At 37.7% G+C, this 6,379-nt stretch overlaps 1 protein-coding gene across 6 annotated transcripts in view; it reads right to left on the reverse strand.

Moving 5' to 3' along the window:
* The window catches only part of SENP6 (SUMO specific peptidase 6), a 109,310-nt gene that overhangs the window by 102,518 nt on the left and 413 nt on the right, over positions 1-6,379 (reverse strand). The gene's annotated exons all lie outside the window — the stretch shown is intronic.

The raw sequence follows: 6,379 nt of genomic DNA on the forward strand, positions 1-6,379 counted from the left end.
TATAGCTTTGCTGAAAGAACTAAAAATATATATACCAGGTAAATGAGAGAGGAAAGGTGGCTGTGTAGATTAAAGAGGGCTGCAAATTCTTTGCCACTCTGCATTTAATGGCGGTCTACTTCCCTCCCCTTGAATCTGGGCTGATTCTGTGATCTTTTTTGCCAACAAATGTGGAGAAGTGACAGGGTAATTCCTGAAGTTAAGCTTTAAGAGATCTGTGGCTCCTGCTCTTGCCCTCTTAGAGTGCTGCTTCTTCAATAACTGATAATTCCCCATGATTCCCTATTATTTTTCCTTCTCTTGTCTAGCCCCACTCTGAAAGAGAAAGTAGGAAAGAAGAAGAGTGGGGAAGCAAAGGGATAAGGAAAGGAGGAGACAAGGAAATGCTGAAGGAAGTTAAAGTTATATGTCAGGTCTCAATCTCCAGTTCTGATTTTCCCACCAATTTGTTCTAGATCACTTAACCCCTCTACAACTCTTGATTTCTTCAACTACTCACACAGTTTTGTAATGGCAACAGAAACAATCAACCTATGGAAGTGTAGGCATGTAGACTATGTAATTTCATTGCCTCCTTCCGCTCTGACTACACCAAAGAACCTATAGTATCAAGAACAATCAGATAACGGGCACCTGGTTGGCTCAGTCAGTAGAGCATGTAACTCTTGATCTCAGAGTTGTGAGTTTGAGCCCCACAATGGGTATAGAGATTACCTGATGATAATAATAAAATAAAATAGGGGTGCCTGGGTGGCTGAGTCAGTTAAGCGTCTGGCTTCGGCTTAGGTCATGATCTCACGGTTTGTGGGTTCAAGCTCTGCATCAGGCTCTGTGCTGATAGCTAGCTGAGAGCCTGCAGCCTGTCTTCGGATTCTGTGTCTCCCTCTTTTTCCGTCCCTCTCCTGCTCACGCTGCCCCTCTCTCTCTCAAAAATAAATAAAACATTAAAAAAAATAAAATAAAATCCAATAAAACCCAACAATCAGCTAATACCTAGAACAAGAAAGGAAGTGAAAAATAAAAACTAGAATTCAAATAAAAACAAAGGCAATATGAAAGAAAAAAAGCAAGAAAAGAAGTTTTGGTTTTTTTCCCTCTTCTCTGAATAGTAAGAAAATCAATATAATAATACCAACTAACACATAGTGCTTGGGATTATATGCCTGGAATTGTTCTAAAAATTAAACATATTAACATATTTAATGTTCACAGAAAATTTATGAGGAACTCCAATTACCATCCTTGGTTCACAGTATGAAAACATAAAGAGGTTAAGTAATCTATACAAGGTCACACAATTATTAAGTGGTAGAGCCAAATGTTGAACCCAGGCAATACAGCTTCTGAATTCGTGCTCCCATTGCATTTCTAATGAAAATACCTTCTATTCTAAGTGACATTCTACTTTGCTGCTCCTTGTGAGTACATGAAATCAACTCAACTGAGATGAAACCCAGGAAATAAACACACTTAAGCAAGGAGTAAATAAGGAATGATACTGTGATGCAGTTTGTAAGAGTAGTGCTATTTAAAGAAAAAGGAACAGGGCCAAGTGGATAACTTTGTGGTGTTTTCCACTTAGCCGGTAGAAACTAAAGACCCTGCTCATATTCATCGAATGAATGCCAATCATTTATAGGAAATTGTGCTTTAGTTCAAGAGATCCTGTTAAGTATTTATTTACAGTTCTCAGTAAAACTGACAAACTGATTGGGTTCTGAATTACATTTTATATCTAAAATAAAAGTATGGTTAAGGGGAAACCGGTAACATTTTTCATTTGGAGACTTAATACATTTTGCCGGTATAGAGAGTAACAGCACAATAGTTCAGCATCAGGTTGTTCCAGCTAGTGGTCAAAATCCACAAAAAAAGTTGGACCCAAAGTCAAAAGGGAAACAAAGTAGCTATGTATGTATATGCGTGTACACAAAAAGTAAAGGCAGAAAAAATGGGAGTAAATATTGGTGAAACAATTAGTTGGTAGGAAAAAGAAAAAAAGGGAGGAGAGGGAAGCTAGATCTAAGTGCAGTATAAAAAAGGAGAAACAAATGAAAGAGCAAGTAGATTTGTTAAAGGTTCCAAGGGGGAGAAAAAGGAGGAGGTATTAAGAGGAAGAGGGGAAACAAGAACAAACTAGTTACCATCACCTCTGCCCTAACTTATCTCTCTGATCATCTTTTGCTCTTCTTTAAAGCATCCTCTTCCATGTGGTAGCCAATGACCTTTTTGGGAACAAATCCGATAATGTTAACTCCATTTTCATCTTGTACCACTCTCCTTGCCAACACCACACTGTCCTTTTAGTTCCCTAAACATGCCACGCTCTCTCTATTTTATTTCCTCAGCTTGGAAATGCCTTCCCACCTTTCCTTCTTCACCCTTCAAAATGCCCCAATTACATTAAATTCTTGTTATTATGAATAATTTCTTTTGTTGTACCTGACAGTTGTAATTCTACATTTACAAGTGTGATTATTTGACCACTGACTCTTCTCACTCAACTGGAAGAGAGAAACCACTTTTTCCCCTTCATCGCTATGCCTCTGAGCATAGTACCTATTAACACTGCATTTCCTCAAGGAATACCTGGTGAATGAATGAAGGAAAAGAGAATCCTGCCATGCTATTATCACAAGTAGAAAGGGTATAAAACAACCTTAAGTGAACAGAAGAGAAAGAAACAGAGAGAGAAAAAATTCAAAACAAATTGTGGCCTAATTAAATTCTAACAATTTCAGTGTGATATTATACTAAAAAATTAAGTACAATAGTAACCAGTAGCTCTCCTTTTTCCTTATGAAGTCAGGAAAGGAAACAAAACTAACATTTTATTTCATTATAAGGAAATAAAACAGTCTCATTAGTCTAGAGGTAGGATTTTCACTTTGGAAATAAACATAATTTAGAACATGACTGACAAATAGGCATCTCAAACTTAATTTAACCAAAGCAGAACTATTAACTTCTCATTCCTCTACTACCAGTCTCATCCATATCAGTAAATGGAATTAACCCCCAATACCTCCAACCAAAACCCTGGGGGTCATCTATGATCCCTCCCATTCTCTGGTCCTCAATACACAATTTATCAAGAAGCCCTGTAAGCTTCTACATCCAAACATATCTTCAATCTATCCACTCTTCCAATCTCCAATGCTACCATTCTAATCCAAAATCGTCTTTTGGTTTTACTGAAGTAGAATTAACATACAATGTTATATTAGTTTCAGGTGTGCAACATATTGATTTAACAATTCTGTACATTACTCAATGCTCACCACTTTAAGGGTAGTCACCATCTGTTACCACAAAACATTATTACAGTATTACTGACTATATTCCCTATGCTCTACTTTACACTTCTATGGATTATTTTATAACTGGATTTTGTACCTCTTAACATCCTGTATTTATCTACTCTAACCCCTCATTTTAAACTACTCCAATATTCTTTTTTTTTAATGTTTTATTTATTTTTGAGAGAGAGAGAGGGAGAGAGACCGCGTGAGCAGAGGAGGGTCACAGAGGAAGGGAGACACAGAATCCAAAGACAGGCTCCAGGCTCTGAGCTGCCAGCACAGAGCCCAACGCGGGGCTGGAACCCACAAACTGTGAGATCATGACCTGAGCCGAAGTCAGACACTTAACCAACTGAGCCACCCAGGCGCCCCTAAACTACTCCAATATTCTAACTCATGTCTCTGCTTCTACTATTCCTCTTCTCTAATTCATTCTACACAGAGCAAAGTGACTTTTTAAAAAGATAAAATCATGGTGCCACTCCTTGGCGCCAAACTCTTTAATGACTTCCAACTTCTTACAATAAAATAAAAATACATCATCTTGCATATTAGATCTGCTGCCTCCCTTTCTTATCATTCTCTCCTTTCCTTGCTACATTTCAGCCATAATGACCTTTTTGTTTCACAGATGGAACCACATATCATCTCAAAACTTTACAGGCATCACCCTCTTTGCCATACTCTGAAGTGTCTCATGGTTAAGATGTTACCTTAACTCAGGTGTCACCTCCTCAGGAGGGCCTTTATAAAAAGCAGTTTATATAAAGTGGCTTTTCCACTCCTTTATTGCTCTGTATATTCCTGTCTCTTTCACATTATCATCTTGTTTATTTCATTAACAACAAATTGTTTCGAGAGTAAGAAATACAGTGGTGAAAAAACAAAGTCACTATTTTCATGGAGCTTATATTTTAGTAAGATTGAAAAAAATTATCAAGTGATAAGTGTTATTATGAAAAATAAAACAGAATAAGGGAATACCATGGGTTTGAATATGTGGCAGCAGGACATTTTAAGTAGGTCATCAGGTCTGAGCAGACCTGAATAAAGTGAAAAAGGAAACTATGTGAAAACCATGGAGTAAAATTATTCTAGGGGTGCATGGGTGGGCTCAGTTGGTTAAGTGTCGGACTTCAGCTCGTCATGATCTTAATTTCATGGGTTCAAGCCCTGTGTCATGCTCTGTGCTGACAACTCAAAGCCTAGAGCCTGCTTCGGATTCTGGGTCTCCCTATCTCTCTGCCCTTCCCCTGTGCAGGTTCTGTCTCTCTCTCTCTCTCAAAAATAAACAAACATTAAAATTTTTAATTATTCTAAACAGATTTTTACTGATTTATTAACTCAGTACAATATATGAAAATGAGATATGAGAAACTGAAATCCTTGCTTTCTTTCATGCTCATATTCTAAACAAGTTATGATTTGCTTTCCTTATGAGTGCTGCAGACAAGGTGAAACTCAAATTTATTCTAACTGTACATTCAGAGAACCTTATGTTAGATCCAACTAAAAGTGATAGTTTGAAATTCACAATCAGCCCAATATTTGTTGGCTTTATTTACGCTCTTTCCTTCCCCTCTATGTTCATCTAGTTAGAACTTAAACTGAATCAGAAGCCTGTGGAAGTCCAAGAGTTACCAAAGTACAAAAATATAATCAATCATCTGTATACTGAATGAACTAAGCATCAGTAACAGTAAGCCATCTTTGGAGGTTCCAATATCAAAACAAAAAATAACAGCACACAACACCACCTGTAACACAAGCTGCACCATTCTCGGCCTCTAATAGGTATCTATTCTGCCCAAACAAGAATGGAGGTAGAACAGAGGTAATAATGAATGAAAGAAAAACTTAAAAGCTTTCCACATCTTCTTACTAGCAATCTCATACAAAACTCTCATCACTTTTAAATAAAGGCTGGCTTGCATAGCTATGTAAGTTTTTTTTTTTGTTTTTGTTTTGCTTTGCTATACTTAAGGAAGAATTAAGAAAAGATTTCTGTCCCTATCCACCTCTATTAGGCCCTATTTGTTCATTAGAGTAATACTAAGGAGCTACTGTAGTCCAGGCACTGTGGTTCCAGGTGCTGTTAATAAAATCGTAAACAAGTCAATATCTAGCCCTCTACACCCTCTTATAGAATACCTATACCACAGTTAATATATATTTTCTTAATTGAGAAACTTTTCTAATCAATTATTTTTTTAAAAAAGATTGCTCATCTTGTATATGAAAATCACCTTTTTGTTAAATTATCCCGAGTGGTTAATCCTTTTTAACAATTACCGCACAGTAGGCTCATTTTTCTTAAGATATTTATAAACACTTTATATTTAATTTGGGGTAAACATTGAACCCATACTCAAACTGAGCGATGCGAACACTCAAGTTCCTGGTCCACAATCACAGTGAATGTCCGTATTTTGAGGGTCCTTATTTATATGGGCAAAGAACCAATATTGTTACCCATTACCACCATTCCCAACAATAACATACAGCTTTTCGTAAGACTTAGTCCACTTAGAACAAATGTCTAACTTTCCCTCACAAGTGAATAAAAACGGAACCACTCAAACTTTGCCTGTTAGCTCTGGTGACCATCCCCAAATTGACAGTGTGTATCTCGTTCTATATTTTCAGATAAATTATGTTATAAAATATCTTTAGCTAAACATTTCGTAAGAACATCAGATATGGCCAGACTTAATCTGCACCCTGGCTGCAAAAGGAAGCCTGGAGCTCTGCGAAACAGAAAGAGCAGAGGCTATATAATAAACCTACTCAAGTAAAACTACCGATCCCCTCCCTACTTAGATTGGCCCCCAATTTCACCCACTTTAGCAATCTGAAACTTTCCATGAACACCAAACAAGATCTGATCGCCATCCGCTCTCATCCTTAGGCCACCATCAAAAAATTTAAAATGTCAAAGACGCAACGCATGCACTCTCAAAGGACACCCACTAACTGCAGCTCGCCCCTGTATCCACCGGCGCCCTCTCGGCCTTGTCCGCCCCCAGCCGAGCTCCTCGCACCGGCAGACTCGAACCCAGCGCGCTCGCAGCACATTC

The sequence above is a fragment of the Crocuta crocuta genome, unplaced genomic scaffold (assembly GCF_008692635.1).
Source record: "Crocuta crocuta isolate KB4526 unplaced genomic scaffold, BGI_CrCroc_1.0 scaffold270, whole genome shotgun sequence".
Taxonomy (NCBI): domain Eukaryota; kingdom Metazoa; phylum Chordata; class Mammalia; order Carnivora; family Hyaenidae; genus Crocuta; species Crocuta crocuta.